This window comes from Manis javanica, chromosome 7, assembly GCF_040802235.1.
Source record: "Manis javanica isolate MJ-LG chromosome 7, MJ_LKY, whole genome shotgun sequence".
NCBI lineage: Eukaryota > Metazoa > Chordata > Mammalia > Pholidota > Manidae > Manis > Manis javanica.
In genome coordinates, this window is record NC_133162.1 from 73,544,274 (window position 1) to 73,566,348 (window position 22,075).

Below are 22,075 nucleotides of genomic sequence, written 5' to 3' on the forward strand. Positions count from 1 at the left end.
CCGGAGATTTCAGCAAGTGGTAATCACTGTTTACAGATCATCACACCAAATACAATAATAATGAAAAAGTGTGAAATATTGTAAGAATTGCCAAAATGTGACACAGGGACACAAAGTGAGCAAATGCTTTTAGAAAAATGATGCCTAGATACTTGGCTCAAAGCAGGATTTCCACAGGCCTTCAATTTGTGAAAAACACAGTATCTGAGAAGCACAATAAAGTTGGCTATGCCTGTAATAGTGACAGGGTCTAATAAAAGGATAATCAATCTTGGAACAATACAGCTATCATGAGGGAGAAATAAAAGTAAATGTAAAGAGGCAATTACCAAAGCATGTTTGAAAACTTCTCTTGGCTGGGAAACATGTTTTTGGTTTGTATACTACTTAAATACTGATATTTAGGGCAAATTTGTCAAAAAAACCCCAATCAGACATTATATCCTAGTAATTTAATCAGTGATTTAGAAATGGGTATAAAAGCATTCAATCTGAGAGTAAATGTTACTCTGAAAGGAACAGAATGCCAATCACGATAATGTTAGACCATCCATAGCAGTACGTTTTGGAAGACAATGAAGCAACTCCTAAGTTTTCACAGAAATAATGTTCATTGCCCCCCAATTTGACTTTTGTAATTTAAAATTATGAGAGCACTTTTCACATGCAAGGGGTCTGAAAATATATGCTAAGCCCACCTATATTATTATAACTGGGGTGGAGAGATCAATTGGTAAGTGTTTGCATGATGCCAACTTGCATGAAAAGCCAGAGATCAGAACCAAGGCTAAAAACACACAGTGAAGAGGTACAAACTTCCAATTATAAAACAAGTAAGTCACGGGAATGAAAGTACAGCATAGGGAATACAGTCAATAATGTTGTATTGACTTTTTGTGACACATGGTAAGTACACTTACTGTGGTGAGCATTTTGTAATGGATATAATTGTTGAATTGCCACAGGATTTTTTCAGTTAGAATGTACTTGACTTCTAGTAGTAGAGACCAAACATCATACTGTCTAGGATCAGAAAGAAGGATGTTTTTCCTCTCCTATGTAAAGAGTAAGATGTGCATCCAGGGACAGCATGGTGGCCGCAGAGATCAGGGACAGAGACATCTTTTAAGTTTTGCTACCCTTAGCCTGCAGCTTCATCCTCAAGGTCAACTCAGAGTCTGTGATGGCTGCTAGAACTCCAACCATCACATTTCGAAAGAGGAAGGACAAGAAAGCTGGAAAGGCTCATGCTACCTGTCAGTCTCCCTCTTAACCTGCTTTCCTGGGAAGTTCCACTCACAACTTCCACTTACATCTCTTTGGCCCCCTCTGTCTCAAGGGAGGCTGTATTGCAGTTTTTCTGACTTTTAATATCCTCAGCTACAAAAATAGCCTCAGCTTCACCCCTTTGTGGTCTCTTATTCATGCATGCACCCATGGCACAGGGCTGAGGGTGCTGCTGAATGTGTTGGGCCTGGTTATAGGAGCGTGCACACGACAGGCTGGGTGCAAAGTGCTCTGTGGCTAGCCCTTCACCTAATGTTCCCTATGGCACTGGGCTGCTTTGGGTCCATTTGCTGCACAAAGACAGTGGGCCAGCAGGGTGGGCCTGGAGATGGGCCCACCCCAGTGCCATCAACATGGTGAGCCCCACGGGCCCATTCAGGGAGGCCCTGCATACTTGCTGATGACTGGACAGCTCTGCACAGGGTGCAGGAAGTGTCTGAACAATGACTCTCTGCAGCCCCGAGGTCTGGGCACGCCCATGGAGATTTCCCCTGCATTCTGGAATGTTTAGTATGACTGACCTTGCCAGTGATTTAAGAAATACCTTTAAAATAGTTTTTACCTAGAGATAAAATATGGCATGATTCATGCATGTACAATGACCATTGTACTTGTTGATGACTTCAGCTATAGTTGTTTGAAATCAGTATTATATTCACTCAGAATACTTAGTAGTTTCCCCAGTGAGCACCCTGCTTCAGAGAATTTCCTCTGGTGGTACAAGAAAACCACTCATGTCTTACCCTTAAGAGGTGATGGATAAAGTTATCTTGATTATGAAGAAATTATTTGCCCAGTGAATAAAGTCTGCTGACTCCATTGTGTAGATACCCACATTTTTTGGAGTCTGATCTCACTTGACTCTGGCCCAGATCACTGCCCCCTTCCTCTGGAATGCCTCCTTATGTGGCCAATGGGAGGATCCCTCCCCACCTGCCCAGCCGGTTCTGTCCACCTGCCTAACTCTACTCGACACAGAGAAGGCACCTGATTCATGGTGTTTCAGTTTGCTTCTCATTAATTGGCATTTCTGTTTAAGCATACTAAATGTCCTCAGTTTTTATGCTAAATTTATAACATAATTTATGGATGCACATCTTCCTCTTTACATTTCTTTCCAGACCAGACAGGTGGCAACAGCCTCTCCTGCCAGCTCTGTCCTGCGTGTGGCACTGACCAAGTCCCTCGCCTGTCAAATGGGCAGTCTATGGGCACCAGGCCAAGATGCCCTTGCCCTTGCTCAGAATGAACCTAGAGAGTGGGAACGAGGAAGGGCTGGCGATGTGGGAGGCCACAAAGTGCCAACCCTCAAAGGAAGGCTAAGTCAGGGTCACCTGGCTGTCGTGGGCTCGTTAGAAATTGTGGGTGATAGAGCAAGGCAGGAGCAGACCCCAGACTCTAACTCCTCCAGTCAGTGGCTTGTGACCTTGCGCAGGTCACCAACCCTCTCTAAGTCACTTTCTTTATTTTTCAATTTTTTGAGCAGTTTTAGTTCACAGCAAAATTGAAAGGAAGGTACAGAGATTCCTCATTATATGCCCTCTTCCCCCACACGTGCATCCCTTCCCCACTATCACCTTCCCCCACCAGCGGGGACATTTCTTACAACTGATGAACGTACACTGACACATGTCATCACTTGAAGCCCATAGTGTACGTCAGGGTCACTCTTCCTGGTGTGCTTTCTCTGGGTTTGGACAAATGAATAATGATGTGTATCCACCACTGTAGTGTCACAGAGTGTCTTTACTGCCCTAACATCCTCTGTGCCCTGTCTATTCATCCTTCCCTCTTTCCCAACCCCTGGCCACCACTGAACTTTTACCATCCTGGGAGTTTTGCCTTTTCCAGAATGACATGTAGTTGGAATCACACAGTATGTAGCCTTTTCAGATGGGCTTCTTTCACTTAGTAATTTGCACTGAAGTCTCCTCCATGTCTTTACATGGCTTGATAGCTTATTTCTTTTCAGCACTGAATAATATTCCATCATCTGCAAGTACCACAGTTTAGTTGTCCTTTTACCCCCCGAAGGGCATCTGGTTGCTTCTAGGTTTTGGTGATTGTGAATCAAGCTGCTATAAAGGTCCATGTGCAGGTTGTCAGTGTCACGTTCTTCCTCAGCAGCAACGTGGGGATGTGGGAAACCTTAAAACAGGGAAGACACAGACAGCCCCCAGCATCCTGCCTGGTGTCCCGCATGCTCCTGGCCTATTCCCTAAGACCACTAGTATCGCCTCCTCTCCTGCACTAGTGACAAGCACACTGATGAAGACACAGGACAGTCTTTAGGTTTCACTTACTGGAAAGGGAAGGGAGGTTAATGGAACATGACTCTCCATAGAAAAAGAACATCATGAAATGCCCACATCACCCCGGGAAGGAGCATACCCCCCACGAACTGCACAATTTGTACTTTCAGGGATTTGTGGGGGCTTGAAAGAAGGCACACAGGCCATACACAGATTTAATTCATGGACCTAACAGAGAGGACAAAGGGTGTCCACCACTGGGCACCTGCCTGCCACTGTGACTCCTGGAGGTTAGAAGCATGAGTCTTACAGTCAAAGAAAAAGTGACAGTTAAAAGGGACATCACTGCATGGAAAAGGGGTGGAGGGAGCTCCAAAACTCAGTGCTGGGGGAGGCCTGGACAGCAACAGCACTCACACTATGCAGAAACCCCTGTGCATCTGTGAGGAATGCAGCCTGGCGGGGAAGGCCTGGACTTCCTGGCTCTGCTGTGTGGCTCTGGGGAAGTTATTTAACCTCTCTGATCCTCAGCTGGGAGATGGCACTATGACACTTATCTCTCAGGGTGCAGGGGGTTAAATTAAGTAATATTTATGCAGTACTTCAGGAGTGGGTGGCTAGGGTAGATACTGGTTGTTTTGACAACCGGCCACCTGGAAAGGCAGAATGGTCCCAAGTGTTGCTTGCAACCATCAACCAAGGCGACCCATTCCACTGTCACATGTGCCCTTCATCTAAGCTGAAATCCATCTCCTGGTAGCCGAGCTGAAATCAGTTCTCCTGTGTACATAGAATGAATTTAGAACATGCTAACTTTTGCTGTGTGAAGTATTTTGAGATGTGTGAGAGTGACGACAGCTTCTTTGCACCCTGACCATGCCCTCTCCTGGCTAGGGTGTCCTCAGTGACTCCAAGTGCCCCTGGGTGGGAGGAGATGGTTATATCACTTATCAGGCCCGAGATCAAGAACTGGAATTTGACACATGAAATCACAATGATTTATTCAAAGCAACAGGTTGATAATGGCAATTATATTATGGAGGATTTACAGAAACATTTTCTCTACATATGTTATCTCATTAGATTCTTATTTGAGCCTATGAATTAAGCATGGGAATTATCATCATTCCATTTGGAAAAATTAAGGAAGTGATGTTCAGAGCAGCGATTTACCTGCCTGGAAGTAGAAGGGGATAGGGCTGGTGCTTCTCTACTCCCAGTCCAGCTGTCAGGCTGTATCATGCACGTGTCATAGGGCATGGGGTTATCACCCTGCTCTGGGAAAGCATGAAAAGCACACACTGGTTCTGTCTACAGCATGAAGAGTGTGTTTGTAGTCTGGAGAGACATAGCAAATATGGCAGACAGTTCTTAAGATCATTTTCAAAGCTAGAAATCCACACGCTCAAGTTGCCATGGAAGCTTGAGAATGCCAGCTTTACACAGAAGGCCTGACTAGTCCATGTGGGGAATGGTGGTTATCAGATAGGGTCAAGCTGGACAGAGTTGTATCTTGAACAGGGCTTAACAATTGAGACATATGACATATGATGACAGGCTGGTGGGTGGAGGGAAAGGGGTGGGGCACTTGGGAGGAACTGGGATGAAGACGGTCAGTTGCCTTCCAGCAAGCATGATTGGACTAGGGGCAGGGTGATGCAGAGGCCAGAGAGCCACACAGCCCCCTTCTAAAGTATGTTGGCAAGAGGCCCTATTAAGCAACCCAAGAACAAGCAAACAGACATAAACAGCATCACAAAAGGCCACACAGCAGGCCCTGAGCTGCCGCCAAACGTGCTCAGCTAACTGAACACGTGGAGGGAAACATGCAGGTCTTGTCTCCAACCCACCAAGGACCTTCAGCACAATCAGATCCAAAGTCAGTAAACCGATGCCCTCACGGTGGGACCAGGAGGGGAAGTGAGCTGGAAGCATGATGTGGTAATTCTGGAAGGAACAAGGCTGATCATGGCAGAAGTTTCAGTGGGTGCTGAAAAGAAAACAAAAATCAGAGAAGGATGCTGGGGGTGGGGTGTGGAAATGAGGAAAGAAATGAAAGGGGAAGTGTGACTTCATGAGCTCTGGGAAGAGCACACATAACTGAACTGAGGGGCTGATGGGATGGGTTTGGAAAGAAAGAAGAATCTTAAGTTGAGAATGTCTGAAGTGGTTCCTGAATCATCACTTTTGAATTAAAATTTTATATGTAAGATTAAGTTCTGTTGAGCTATTGCTGACAGGATATGTCACATCTCTGTTCATCTTGTTTGCTGCTCCAGGGGTTTGTAAGGATAACAGAATTCAAAATAAGTTGCCATTTCCCCCCAGGAGGGAAGCCTGGAACTAATTAGGAAGGACTTTTCTCTGGTTGCTCCAAGTTGTAGTTAAGATAGAGGAAATGAGCTAAGAAAATAGGTGTGTGCTTGCTATGGGCCGGAATCTCAGTGGCTTAACTGGGTCTTTAGAGGCAAAGCCCCATGGGCAGGAGGTAGAGGGGACAGCATAGTGGACAGCAGACCAAGGAGGACAAAAAAGTGGCAGAGAGGGCCTGAGGCCTCAGCCATGGGGCTGAAAGGTGATGCGATGACTTACCTAAGGTAGATGGGAAGTTACCAGCCCCAAGATACCAACGCGAGGCCCACTTGTACAGGGATGTGAATGTCAGACAGGCTTTTGATTACTACCCAAAGTATAAGAGGTGGGAAACATTAGAGGCACTGTAACCAAGAGAAGTCTTGATGAAAGTTGCTTTAAGAAAGATCACTCTACGACTGTATGATCAGGTTCTTCAGAGAAACAGAACCAAACCAATAGGATCACAGGAGACTCATTATAGGAATTGGCTCATGTGGGTATGGAGGCCAAGAGGTCTACAACCTATCTGCTGTCTGCAAGCTGGAGACCCAGGAGAGCCGGCACGAATCACCCAGAGACTGAAGCCAGAGAACTGGCGGTGGGGCTGATGATGTAAGTCCCCATCTGAACTTGAGAAGGGGGGCACCGGCGTCCCAGGGCAGGGACGTCCCAGCTCAAGCACAGTGAATGTTCCCTCCCTCCACCTTTCTGCTCCGGACTGGATGGTGCCGACCCACATGGGGGAGGGCCATCTGCTTCACTCAGTTCACCAGTTCAAGTACTAGTCTCCATGGAAACACCCTCCCAGACACACCCAGAATTGTATTTTACCAGCTAACTGTCCTCAGTCCAGGCAAGATGGTACCATCACAAACTGGCTATGTCAGCTCCTCTCTCCTATGCTTTTTTTTTTGGTATCATTAATCTACAATTACATGAGGAACATTATGTTTACTAAACTCCCCCCATCACCAAGTTCCCCGCCACAAACCCCATTACAGTCACTGTCCATCAGTGTAGGAAGATGCTGTAGAATCACTTCTTGCCTTCTCTGTGTTCCACAGCCCTCCCCTTGCCTCTCCCCACATTATACATGCTAATCATAATGCCCCCTTTCTTTTTTTCCCCCTTTATCCCTCCCTTCCCACCCATCCTCCCCAGTCCCTTTTCCTTTGGTAACTGTCAGTCCATTCTTGGGATCTGTGAGTCTGCTGCTGTTTTGTTCCTTCAGTTTTTCCTTTGTTCTTATACTCTGCATATGAGTGAAATCATTTGATGCTTGTCTTTCCTTGACTGGCTTATTTCACTGAGCATAATACCCTCTAGCTCCATCCACGTTGTTGCAAATGGTAGGATTTGTTTTCTTCTTATGGCTGAATAATATTCCATTGTGTATATGTACCACATCTTTATCCATTCATCTACTGATGGACATTTAGATTGCTTCCATCTCTTGGCTATTATAAATAGTGCTGTGATAAACATAGGGGTGCGTATGTCTTTTCTAACTGGGCTACTGCATTCTTAGGGTAAATTCCTAAAAATGGAACTCCTGGGTCAAATGGTATTTCTATTTTGAGCATTTAGAGGAACCTCCATACTGCTTTCCACAATGGGTGAAGAAGTTTACATTCCCACCAGCAGTGTAGGAGGTTCCCCCTTTCACCACATCCTTGCTAACATTTGTTTTTGTTTGTCTTTTGGATGGTGGTCATCCTTACTGGTGTGAGGTGATATCTCATTGTGGTTTTAATTTGCATTTCTCCGAAGACTAGCAATGTGGAGCATCCTTTCATGTGTCTGTTGGCCATCTGAATTTCTTCTTTGGAGAACTGTCTCTTAAGCTCCTCTGCCCATTTTTTATTGGATTATTTGCTTTTTGTTTGTTGAGGTGTGTGACCTCTTTATATATTTTGGATGTCAACCCTTTATCAGGGTTATTTATGAACCATTTATTGGGGTTATTTATGAATATATTCTCCCACATTGTAGGATGCCTTTTGTTCTATTGGTGGTGTCCTTTGCTGTACAGAATATTTTCAGCTTGATATAGTCCCATTTGTTCATTTTTGCTTTAGTTTCCCTTGCCCGGGGAGATATGTTCATGAAGAGTTCACTCACGTTTATGTCCAAGAGATTTTTGCCTATGTTTTTTCTAAGAGTTTTATGGTTTCATGACTTACATTCAGGTCTTTGATCCATTTTGAATTTACTTTGTGTATGGGGTTAGAGGACGATTCAGTTTCATTCTCTTACATGTAGCTGTCCATGTTTGCAAACACCAGCTGTTGAAGAGGCTGCCATGTCCCTGTTGTGTGTGCATGGCTCCTTCATTGCATATTAATTGGCCATATATGTTTGGGTTAATATTTGGAGTCTCTATTCTGTTCCACTAGTCTGTGACTCTGTTCTTGTGCCAGTACCAAATGGTCTTGATTACTGTGGCTTAGTAGTAGAACTTGAAGCAAGATCCCCCCTGCTTTATTCTTCCTTCTCAGGATTGCTTTGGCTATTCAGGGTCTTTTGTGGTTCCATAAGAATTTTAGAACTATTTGTATCAGTTCGTTGAAGAATGCTGTTGGTATTTTGATAGGGATTGCATTGAATCTGTAGATTGCTTCAGGAAGGATGGCTATTTTGACAATATGAATTCTTCCTAGCCAAGAGTATGGGATGAATTTCCATTTTTTAGTGTCCTCTTTCTCATAAGAGTGTCTTGTAGTTTTCAGGGTATAGGTCTTTTACTTCCATGGTTAGGTTTACTCCTAGGTATTTTATTCTTTTTGATGCAATTGTGAATGGAATTATTTTCCTGATTTCTCTTTCTATTAGTTCATTGTTAGTGTATAGGAAAGCAACAGATTTCTGTGTATTAATTTTGTGTCCTGCAACTTTGCTGAATTCTGATATCAGTTCTAGTAGTTTTGGAGTGGAGTCTTTAGGGTGTTTTATGTACAATATAATGTCATTTGCAAATAGTGACAGTTTGACTTCTTCTTTACCAATCTGGATGCTTTGTTTTATTTTTCTTTATCTGATTGCCATGACTAGGACCTCCAGTACTATGTTGAATAACAGTGGGGAGAGAGGGTATCCCTGTCTAGCTCCCGATCTTAGAGGAAAAGCTTTCTGCTTCTCACTGTTAAGTATAATGTTGGCTGTTGGTTTATCATATATGGCCATTATTATGTTGAGGTACTTGCCCTCTGTACCCATTTTGTTGAGAGTTTTTACCATGAATGGATGTTGAAGTTTGTCAAATGCTTTTTCAGCATCTTTGGAGATGATCATGTGGTTTTTGTCCTTCTTTTTGTTGATGTGGTAGATGATGTTGATGGATTTTTGAATGGTGTACCATCCTTGCATCCCTGAGATGAATCACACTTGGTCATGGTATATGATCCTCTTCATGTATTTTTGAATTTTGGTTTGATAATATTTTGTTGAGTATTTTTGCATTTATGTTCATCCAGGATATTGGTCTGTAATTTTCTTTTCTGGTGGGACCTTTGCCTGGTTTTGGTATTAGAGTGATGCTGGCTTCATAGAATGAGTTTGGAAGTATTCCCTCTCCTTCTATTTTTTGGTAAACTTTAAGGAGAATGGTATTATGTCTTCTTTGTATATCTGATAAAATTCCATTGTAAATCCATCTGGCCTGGGGGTTTTGCTCTGGGGTAGGTTTTTGATTACTGATTCAATTACATTGCTTGTATTTTTCTAGGAAGTTGTCCATTTCTTCTAGGTTTTCCAGCTTGTTAGCATATAGATTCTCATAGTATTCTCTAGTGATTCTTTGTATTTCTGTGGGGTCTGTCATGATATTTCCATTCTCATTTCTGATTCTGTTGATGTGTAGATTCTCTTTTTCTCTTAATAAGTCTGGCTAGGGGCTTATCTATTTTGTTTATTTTCTCAAAGAACCAGCTCTTGGTTTCATTGATTTTTTCTATTGTCTTATTCTTCTCAATTTTATTTATTTCTTCTCTGATCTTTATTATGTCCCTCCTTCTGCTGGCTTTGGGCCTCATTTGTTCTTCTTTTTCCAATCTCAATAATTGTGCCGTCAGGATATTTGTTTGTGATTGTTCTTCCTCCTTTAAATATGCCTGGATTGCTATATACTTTCCTCTTAGAACTGCCTTCGCTGCATCCCACAGAAGTTGGGGCATTGTGCTTTTGTTGTCGTTTGTCTCCACATACTGCTTGATCTCCATTTTAATACGGTCATTGATCTGTTGATTACTTAGGAGCATGTTGTTAAGCCTCCATGTGTTTGTGAGCCTTTTTGTTTTCTTTGTACAATTTATTTCTAGCTTTATACCTTTGTGGTCTGAGAAGTTGGTTGGTAGAATTTCAATCTTTTTAAATTTACTGACGCTCTTTTTGTGGCCAATATGTGGTCTATTCTGGAAAATGTTCCATGTGCACTTGAGAAGAATGTGTATCCTGCTGCTTTTGGGTGTAGAGTTCTGGAGATGTCTATTAGGTCTATCTGTTCTACTGTGTTGTTTAGTGCCTCTGTGTCCTTACTTATTTTCTGTCTGGTGGATGTGCCCTTTGGAGTGAGTGGTGTGTTGAACTCTCCTAAAATGAATGCATTGCATTCTATTTCCTCCTTTAATTCTGTTAGTATTTGTTTCACATATGTTGGTGCTCCTGTATTGGGTGCATATAGATTTATAATGCTTATATTTTCTTGTTGGACTGACCCCTTTATCATTATGTATTATCCTTGTTTATCTCTTGTTACTTTCTTTGTTTTGAAGTCTATTTTGTCTGATACAAGTACTGAAACACCTGCTTTTTCTCCCTATTGTTTGCATGAAATATCTTTTTCCATTTCTTGAATTTTAGTATGGGTATGTCTTTGGGTTTGAGGTGGGTCTCCTGTAAGCAGCATGTAGATGGGTCCTGCTTTTTTATCTATTCTATTACTCTATGTCTTTTGATTGGTGCATTCAGTCCATTTACATTTAGGGTGATTATTGAAAGATATGTACTTATTGCCATTGCAGGCTTTAGATTTGTGGTTACCATAGGTTCAAGGGTAGCTTCTTTAGTGTCTAACTGTCTAACTTTTTTCACTTATTAAGGTATTATAAACAGTCTGATCATTCTTTATTTCTCTCCCTTCTTATTCCTCCTCCTCCATTCTTTATATGTTGTGTATTTTATTCTGTGGTCTTTTGTGTTTCCTTTAACTGCTTCTTTGGGTAGTTGATTTTATTTTTTGCCTTTAGTTAGTATTTGGTTTGGTCTGCTTTCTTTGTTGTGTCTGTGTCTTTTGATTAGTGCATTCAGTCCATTTACATTTAGGGTGATTATCAATAGGTGTGTACTTCTTTCCATTGCAGGCTTTGATTGTGTGGTTACCAGTGGTTCAAGGGTAGCTTCTTTACTATCTAACCATCTAACTTAACTCGCTTATTAAGGTATTATAAACACAGTCTGATGATTCTTTATTTCTCTCTCTTCTTATTCATCCTCCTCCATTCTTTATATGTTAGGTGTTTTATTCTGTACTCTTTTGTGTTTCCTTTGACTGCTTTTGTGATTAGTTGATTTTATTTTTTGCCTTTAGTTAGTATTTGGTTAGTCTGCTTTCTTTGCTGTGATTTTATTTTCTCTGGCAATACCTATTTAGCCTTGGGTATGCTTCTGTCTAGAGCAGTTCCTTTAAAATATCCTGTAGAGGTGGTTTGTGGTAGATAAATTCCCTCAACATTTGCTTGTCTGGAAATTGTTTAATCCTTCCTTCATATTTAAATGATAATTGTGCTTGATATAGTTTTCTTGGTTCAAGGCCCTTCTGTTTCATTGCCTTAAATATATCATGCCATTCTTTTCTGGTCTGTAAGGTTTCTTTTGAGAAGTCTGATGATAGCCTTATGCGTTTTCCTTTGTAGGTGATCTTTTCTCTTTCTCTGGCTGCCTTTAATACTCTGTCCTTGTCCTCTGTCTGTCCTTTCATCTTTGTCATTTTAATTGTTATATGTCTTGTTGTTTTCCTCCTTGGGTCCCTTGTGTTGGGAGATCTGTGGGCATCCATAGTCTGAGAGACTATTTCTTCCCCAGTTTGGGGAATTTTTCAGAAATTATTTCTTGAAAGACACTTTTTATCCCTTTTTTCTCTCTTCTTCTTCTGGTACCCCTATAATGCAAATATTGTTCTGTTTGGATTGGTCATACAGTTCTCTTAATATTCTTTCTTCCCAGAGATCCTTTCATCTCTCTCTGCCTCAGTTTCTCTGTATTCCTATTCTCTGATTTGTATTCCATTTACAGTCTCTTGCACCTCATCCAGTCTGCTCTTAAGTCCTTCCAGAGATTGTTTCTTTTCATAATCTCCCTCCTGACTTCATCCCTTAACTCTTGCATATTTCTCTCCATGTCCACCAGCATGGTTATGGCCTTTATTTTGAATTCTTCTGCAGGAAAATTGGTTATATCTATCTTTCCAGTCCCTCTCTTGGGAGTTGTCTTGGTGATTCCTGACTGGACCAAATTCTTCTGCTTTTTCATGGTAATAGAGGTATTCATAGGGAGGTGGTGTGTGTCAGTTGGTAGAATAAAGTTCCTTCCTGATTCCTGGTCTTCTTGCCCATCTCAGCTGCCTGTGTCGGTTACCCGCACACCGGGAGCAGCCTCCGGGTTAATCCCCTGAGCTCCTGTGGGTGGAGCATCCCTCGGAGTAGCCCAGAGCTCTGTGCAGCATGGCAGGCATGCTGGGTGTGTTCTCCTGCCAAAATAGCACCCCTTTGTGCCTTTCCCTGGCTTCCTCTGTGCTGTGTAGCTGTGCACTGGCAGCAGCCTCTGGGTCTGGTCCAGGTATCTGCATGCTGGGAGGAGAGACTGGACAGTTGCTTTGGGCACAGCCACTCTCCAGCTGCTCTGCCACTGTGGAAGTGCAGCACCGGCCAGGGGGAATGAATGGCAGGGTGCTTATCACCCTGAGGGGCTTCAAAGAAGCATTGTCACCCAGGGAGTTAGGGTGCCTAAATTTCCTCAGGATTCCCAGCCTGCTGGGCTGAGTATTCTGGGATGATTCTGTTTACCTGTTAAGCCCCTGTGCCTTTAAGACTTTCAGAAAGCACTTACTTTTCTTTTGTCCCAGGGGAGTCAGCTGTGAGGACCCACTTGGAGATTTTACTTTGCTGTTTCTCTAATATCCAGTACACCATGCAGTGTGTGCCTGTGCTCCTAGTGCAGATTACTGGAGCTGGTTATTTACCAGTCCTGTGCTTCCATTCCCTCCCAACTCTGATTCTTTTCCTCCCACCGGTGACCTGGGGTCAGGGTTGTGCTGGGGTCATGGCTTTGTATCTTACCCTTTTAGTGAAATGCTGAGTTCTCTCAGATGCCAGTATAGCGTGGCTGTTGTACTGTATCTTCTGGTCTCTCTGTTAGGCATAGTTGTATTTGTTGTATTTTCAAAAATATATATGTTTTGGGGAGAAGATTTCTGCTGCCCTACTTACACTGCCATCTTGGCTCCTCCTCTCTTCCTATGCTTTTAAAAATCTACATGGAGCTCCTCAATGTCCCAGAGCCTAGGCCACAAGACAAGATCCCATTGTGTCTCTGTAGAGGGGCAGGGGTGTCTGTGTGGTGCAAGAGGTGAGTCTTCACTGAAGTGGGGGCAGAGGAGTGGAGAAACCTAAAGGGGAACCAGCCGACGTGAAACCACACCAACATTTACCCATGACCAAGGGCATCCAGAGGCATTCACCACCCTGTATGAGGGCAGTGTGGGCCACCACTTCACACATTTGGTCTGCTGACTGAATTCCTTGAGTCTAGCCTGGAGTGCGGATTTAGAAATTTATCCAGAAGTAATTTTAGAGTGGCAAAAAGATTGCAAAAATAGTACGGAAAGTTCCTGTACCTTCAGCCTTCACCAACAGTGACATCTTACAGGACTGTAGCCTGATTATCAAAATCAAGAGATTAATGAGGTGCAATGCTAGTAGGTGAACCACAGGCAATGTTTTTATTTATTTTATTTTATTTTGGTATCATTAATGTAAAATTGCATGAGCAACATTATGGTTACTAGACTCCCTCAATTATCAAGTCCCCACCACATACGCCATTACGGTCACTGTCCATCAGTGTAGTAAGATGCTATTGAATCACTACTTGTCTTTTCTGTGTTATACTGCCTTGCCCATTCCGCCCGCCTACATTATGTGTGCTGATTGTAATGCCCCCTTTTCCCCCTTATCTCTCCCTTCCCACCCACCCTCCCCAGTCCCTTTACCTTTGGTAACTGAGTCCATTCTTGTGTTCTGTGAGTTTGCTGCTGTTTTGTTTCTTCAGTTTTTGCTTTGTTCTTATACTCCACAGATGAGTGAAATCATTTGATACTTATCTTTTTCAGCCTGGTTTATTTCACTGAGCATAATACCCTCTAGCTCCATCCATGTTGTTGCAAATAGTAGAATTAGTTTTCTTCTTATGGCTGAATAGTATTCCATTGTGTATATGTACCACATCTTCCTTATCCATTCATCTACTGATGGACACTTAGGTTCCTTCCATTTCTTGGCTACTGTAAATAGTGCTGCGATAAACATAGGGGTGCGTATGTCTTTTTCAAACTGGGCTACTGCATTCTTAGGGTAAATTCCTGGGAGTGGAATTCCTGGGTCAAATGATATTTCTATTTTGAGTTTTTTGAGGAACCTCCATACTGCTTTCCACAATGGGTGAAGAAGTTTACATTCCCACCAGCAGTGTAGGAGGTTCCCCCTTTCACCACATCCTTGCTAGCATTTGTTTTGTTTGTCTTTTGGATGGTGGTGATCCTTACTGGTGTGAGGTGATATCTCATTGTGGTTTTAATTTGCATTTCTCTGATGACTAGCGATGTGGAGCATCTTTTCATGTCTGTTGGCCATCTGAATTTTTTCTTTGGAGTAGTGTCTGTTCAGCTCCTCTGCCCATTTTTTAGTTGGATTATTTGCTTTGTGTTTGTTGAGGTATGTGAGCTCTCTATATATTTTGGATGCCAAGATCTTCTGACAAGATGGCTTGAATGCTTTTTCTCTGGGAGATTCTTACTCTACAGTGAATTTCTCCCAGTGAACTATAAAACAAGTACATGAAAGCTGATCACTCAATAGTAGGTCACATCTCTCCTTTGGGTTGGAAAGATATTTTGAAAATGATGTTACCTTCCAACATAAAGGCAGAGATTGAAGGAAGATTTTCCCCACAACAGGAATATTTAAAATGGATGGAAAAAAAGGTGTATTTTACCAACTGAGCCTGCATTTTTTGATCCTCCAAATGATACACAGTTGAAGATGGGACCTTAGAAACTCAAGTCAAATAATTACATAAAGGTGCTTTGTAACCTGTAACACATTTTGCAAGAGTAAATGTTGATGATAATGAAGTTCACCCTCTTCCTGTATCTGGAACTTTATTATTCCCGTGATCCCTTAACTGGGGCTCAGACATGGGAAAATATATCCATCCCAGTGTCAAGCAGATAATACCAGGACATTACAGATGGTTGCTTGAGGACATTTCAACAAGTCATAAAACCTAGCAATCACAGGTCAGTCAAAAATGAAAACAAAAGCATTTACTTTCTTTTGTATAAAAATACTTTTCATCTGTACCAGAGATTGATCCCAGGGAGTTACTTTTTGGTGGGACACTAAAGATAAGTCTGTCAGTCTGAACCTCCAAGTCTAAAACGTGTTCATGGAGGGAATTCAGGCTCATGTATGCAGCCCAAACTGAGGAGCAGAGGGGGATCCTCTCTTTAAGGCTCTTCAGTGACAACATCTGGAACACACAGAGTAGACTCACATCTTACATGGCTGATGGTGAGCTTCTAAAATCAGTGCAAATGTAAAGATCCTACAAAATTAAAATTGCCTCTGAGAATCCTTCATATTTGCAAAAGCTCTAAGACAGATCATACATTATTTTTGTCTCTGGCAATCTGGGTGAGACATCCCTTTTCTTAAGATGTTGGAAGTCAAGGTCTTTCTTGAACCAACCAAGGTAGCATAAATACATTATATATTGTGTTCCCTCTGAGCTTGATTGGTTGATAGGTTGAGGAATTGAATGTGATCGGATTTTGCTGTAGTGCACAAGTTACATTGGCCACAAATTGACTCACGGTGAAAGGACTGACTTGTAACTAAGTGAATTTGAGCAGAGGTTATAATAACAAATATGCAGTGGTGTTAAAGAAAAATGATGTTCTTTGGCAATGTGTCTAACCTGTGAAGTGACATTGTGGAGAACAGCCACAAAATGCCCCAGTCAACCTTCAGGATGCTCATCTGAGCCAGGATCTGGGGTTAGAAAAACACTGGGGGTTGGTGTGGGGTTTTATCCAGTGATGGCCACCAGCAATTCCTCCCATCTGTATTTGTGCATTCGACTTCTTCTGTCCACAGGTGGGATCTATTTCCTCTCCCCTTGTATATGAGCTGCCCTTAAGAGTTGAAGAGGCCAGTAGAATAAGGCAGAGGTGGTTTGTGCCAGGGCCAGGCCCAGCCATGTACAGCCGGACAGCTGCTGCTTTAGCTCCCTAGAGCCCTGAGCCATACAGCGAGGCCAGTTATGCTGCTGGGGAGAGAGGTCAGCCAGCCCCAGCTCTGCAGCCTCCTCAGCAGAGGACCTGTTGTGTTAGGGAAGCTGCCTTGGTCATTCCAGCCACCAGCCGAGCTCGAGGATGAATAGGCAGAATGAATCCCCCTGATTCCATATGGAGCAGAAGAACCACTTACTCAAACCCTTCCTAAAATACAGAATCATAAGCAAATAAATACTTAGCATTGTTTTAAACACTAAGTTCTGAGTGCTCTGATAAACAGCAGGAGAAAGCTGAGACAGTGCGCCAGGAGATTTCTTCCCATAGATTCATTTCATGGGTTGTTCCCTGATCCTTTTACTTCCTGCACACAGACTCTTCTGCTTTTATGTCTTCTAATGCCACCCAGACTCTTGGTGAAGAAGAGCCAAACAAAACAAAACATCACAGACTTCCTCGGGGGTAGACCCTGCCTAATCCTTCCTTGCACCCAAGTAGACTGTGGGCTGGAGCTGCTGGCTCCAGTGCCTGATGTGGCTCTCCGCTCTGTAGGAGCGGACAGCAGAGGGGCTCAAATAAAAGTCTGGGAAAAAAAAGTGAAATGGCCATCTGTAAACAGGAAGGGTGACTTATCCACAGTAAGCTTAATTCCATGAAACACAGTTGCTGGATGTCTGACGATTATTTAGTAAGACACGTCACTTGAGTTGGACAGAAAAACACAAAACGCTATAAAATCGGTGTGTCACTTAAAATACACAAATATAGCACTTACAGACCAAACAGATATTTTTTGACAGAAAACACCTTTTCAAACCTTGGCAGGGCAAAACATGTGCTAAAAAATGTTTATTGTGTTACTTGAAAACTCAGTCAAATTCAGTAATGTTGTCACCTAAGAAACACCAAAGCCCGGATTTTAACCTCACTGAAATACTGATGCCATAACATGAAGGCAGATGAAATAAAAGATCCTTATTACTTTCAGAACCCTGGAATAACCTTCTACCTGTGGACTACAGAAAAAAATGTTTTCCTACTGTCATTCCTCCCCGCCCCATCCCTGTCTTGTACAAGAGGTAGCCCTACTTTTTGTGGACAGGGATCTGGTGGAAATTTTTTTAAATTAATTAATTTGTTTTTTTTACTTTTTAAAAATTAAGATATCATTGATATACAATCTTATGTTTAAGTTTCACATGAGCAACATTGTGGTTATTAAATTCCCCCCTATTATCAAGTCCCCACCACATACCCCATTATAGTCACTGTCCGTCAGCAAGTCTGGTGGAAATTTTATAAGATTTTTCAGTGAGGCATCAGTTGTTTTTAATACTTGAAAGAAATCGAAGGGAAGGATTCAATTACTCATGTGAAAAATGAACCTTCTACTGAAGGTTTGGCCACTGCTGGTATGCTTGTTTTAAAACTGAATTATAGGTGCAATACATTTGGCAGAGACAGGGGCATTAATTTTTTTCAAACCATTCAAGACTGGGAGGACAGAACAGGAGGGAGCAGAGAGAAAATAAGATAATAAGAGTTTCACGTTGATTTATTCACCTTTGTGCAAAGTAATGGGAACAGGCAGGGGACTGTTCTGGGAGCCTGAAGGAGAGATAGAGAGACTCATGGAGGGAAGGATCACAGGCAGCCTGCCAAACAGAAAGTCAGATTGTTGTTCTTAGATGATATAAGATTGCTTTATTTCTCTAGCTGCTTTGTAAAAATACATATGCATAAAATATGCCACACGGTGCAGCTGGAGTGAGCAGAGGCCACACTGTTTATCCAGAGAATGGTTGTATTCCCAGCCTGCCTGTCTGTTAGCTCATTCCTTTAATAAAGATAAACGAGCTCTGTGCATGGCAGAGCCCAGGCTCTGGTTCCGGGCTATCTGAGTCTGGTAGTGCCAGAGAGATGGGCTTGCAGCCTCCCTGGGGCAGGTGGATGGGTTCTTGAGGCACAAAGTCGATGCACCCAGAGGTCTGTGGTTGTGACCTATCTCACAGACCTGAGGTCGAATTGCTTAATGTTGATGGGAGGAGGTCCTCGGCCAGGAATCTGTGGAGTTCTCCCTCAGCCAGTAACCAGCTCCATGCAGGATCAGATTCATCACTTGTGGGGCTCAGTACAAAATGCAAATGTAGGGCTTTTTGTTAAAAAAATGGAGAATGTTTGGACTGCAACAGCAGAACATGAAACAAAGGGTGCAGCTCTTCTAAGCAGGAGCCCAGAGAGGCTGCCCAGGCTTCATGCCCAAAACCCCATTCTGGCTCCAGGACTTGGTGACAAGAAGCCTCTCCTTTGGAGTCCTCAGCTTCCACATGTTGAAATCAACTGAATTGGACATAATCAGCAGCTTTTGTGTTGGGTAGTGGAGAGGGGCATTGGTGGAATCATCAATGTCTCTCTATTAGGAAAATCAAGTCTTAAGTCTGAAGAAACTCTCTCCATCCTGTTCTTGAAACCATGGTATCTTTGCAGAGAGGTTCAGGGACCCTCTTGGGTACCCAGAAGTGGGGAGCAGAAGCTTGTGGCCACTGTCTCATAGAGAAAAAAAGAACTTAAGCTAAAAAAGAAAATGTATTTTCTCATACTTAGGAAATAAAATCAAGTCCCTACAGTTGCATTAAAAGTTGATCTTTGCCTTTCTTCTAAAACAACTTAAGGCTCTTTTTGTCACCAAACAGACATTTTGAAAAGTAGCAAAAGCTCATTTCTCTTGGATCTGACTTTGCAAGCAATGCGGGCAAGTTTATCTCTTTCTAAAGAGAACTTGAGACCCAAATACTTTCTTTAAAGCTTGGTCTCTGAAGTTGAACTTCTGGGAGATGACAGATGAGAATGGGATGAAATACGACTTTTCTTGCCTTAACCATAACAGAATCACTCAACGTGAGCACACAGATTCGGCTTGTGAGTGCTGAGAGACATCACTCGGGGTCCAGCAGCTGCAAAATGAGTAACATTGTGGTTCTCTTGGGCAGTTAGGGAAAGTTCTAGAGTTGCCAGACAAACATGCTGATACTTCAGTTTCTGGTCTTGGTGAGAGCTATGATTCTGCAGACATGCTGTTTTTCCACTCTTCATGCCCGAGAGGATGAACGGTGAGTCCTCAAAGCCACTCATGAGCAGAGGGAGAACGATCTCATGGCAACTTGCTATTTTGTATGAATGGTATGTTTCTGACCTATAGATGTTGCACTTTATTTTGTAAGAAGGGAGAACCTAAGGGGAAGAGCAGAAGTCCTGTCATGTATTTGGCCTGCTTTTCCAGGTTTGTAACTTCTCTTTTCTAGTCATCCATTTCATAAATGCAGTTGTCTTGTGTTATTTACAGATTTGTGTTTGTGAATTCGCCTGCTTGCTAAAATGTATTTGCAACCCCAAAATTAATACTTGCACCACTTTCAAGGTCTTTTTTGGACGCGCACAGAGATACACAAAGTTTGAGTCATGTGCACGTGTGTGTTCCCAGGTGAAGTCAAACAGAGCAGCTCTCTGCCTTCCTGATTCAGCTCTTACAGGGCAAACAAGTGTTCTTTTTGCAGCCTATTTAGTGTCATGTTTTTCTCATGCTTTTTGTTGGTGATACCACTGTTGGAAGTGGCCCCCACATGTAGTGCTGAAGTGCTGTCTAGAACCCCTCAGTGCAGGAAAGCTGTGACGTGCCCTATGGAGAAAACATGTGTTGGATAAGGTTTGTTCAGGCATGAGTTACTGTAAGGTTGGCAATGAGCTCAGTGTTAATGAATCAACAATATGTAGTAACTAAGGGGTCTTTAGACAGAAATATATAAAACAAAATCATGCATTGATTGGTGGATACAAATGTTTTGACCAGAGGCTCATGGGGAACTAATCCTATGTTTCCACTAGGACAAAAGTTCCATATTAGTGATTTCAGTATTCACGGAGACGTCGTAGAAATAGGTACCTAGAATAAAGAGGATGGACTGCATGTGTTGAGATCCCATCCTGTTCAAGTGTTTGGAAGCAAACAAAAGGCAAGAGACTATATCCCATATCCCATCCTCAAGGACTGTGTTTAATGGCAGTCATGACCAGCCTTGAATACTACTTATTCCAAGCGCCTTAAACACAGTACCTTCTTTAAATCACCTTGGCATAAGTTGGGCACTGACTCAAGTTGGCAAGTCTGCCAGTGGCACCCCCAAGATTTGGCCCAATGATGTTCTGACTCCCCAGATCATGCATTCACGCTCCCAGACTCTTCTCTCTGTCTAGTCAAGGTGAAGGCAACTTGCACTCTGTCACTATTGAATTGAGAAAAAGAAGGTACCAAAACAGATTATTGCTGCTTGGCTTCCTCAAAAATACCACGTCCATCCTAATTTCTCCCTCTATCCTGCTTTGAGATATCTGTAAAAATGTTCGTAGGGAAGCTCTTCTAGAATGTACAACCCTTAATATAAGTCTTTTTTCTTCTGCTATGTTGCATTAAATATAAGACAGGAATTTTAGACAAACAAGAACTTTATATTCTGAACTCTGATCGTCCATCACAAGAAATGCCATTTTATGTTTTTCTGGTTATTGTTGTCTTGTTTGATCCATTTATAGATCATATCTAAAGCTTTAGGTAGTTGTTTCCATGAAAATAACATATTTTAACCCCATGCCATCAGATTCTTACTCTTATTATTTATTGTTTTGACTTAATCCATTTGCAATGCATGTAACCATCCTCAAATGACAGATTAAGAGGGCTTTCCTATTACCTTTAAAAAACTAAGTTTAATAATTTTTCAAATTATGAGATTTCTCATATTTTATTTTCTTCTTGTCTTTTCTTTAAAGATCTGGGAACTCTTACATTAGGGTCTGTGCTGCAGACCTGTCCCTTCCTAAAAGGACTTAGAACAATGACATTTGTTTTCTGTTCCTTCAAGGCTGGTGTAAGGAGAAAATGAAATAATTATAAAAATCACGTTAGACAGTACCTAAATTGTAGTTGGTCTCATTAAATATTACTTCCTTTCCTTCTCCCCATATTAGGCAGTTTACTTCTGCTTAGCAGTTGAGGTCATTTATAAGGAGAGTGTGTAGATGTGAAAGCTCCTGTGGCAGATTTTACTATGTATCATAGCTTTACGTGTGTAGAATTGTCTACAGTTTGTGGAGCACCTTCCCTGCCCCTGAACATGTTTCATTCAATTTAATCCTTACGGCATCCCTGGAAGCAACGTGTTAGACTTCCGCCATGTTCGTTATATGAGTCAAAGCATGCATTACATCATATTGCTTACTAACGGCACACATTTCTTGAAAATATTCAAAACCACCCAGATTATAAATCCACCAGAACCTGACTCCAGCATGCTGCTTTTTGATGCTCTTCTTCTGCCCAGACATCTCTCATTTCGCACTTTTGTCTGAGGAAGACAGAGAAAGCTTGGCTTTCCCACGCTGGGTATCCTGTCAACAGATGCTGAAGAAGTGCTCCTGGTCTTCACCTTGTCCCGCCACTAAGTAGGAGACTCTACCCATGGTCCTTTGTGATACATGACAAACAGGCCTTTTGCAAATGCAACTGTAGATGAATTTGTGTGCAGTGGGCACTGTTGAGGGCGTGGAAGATCTCTCTGTGTTC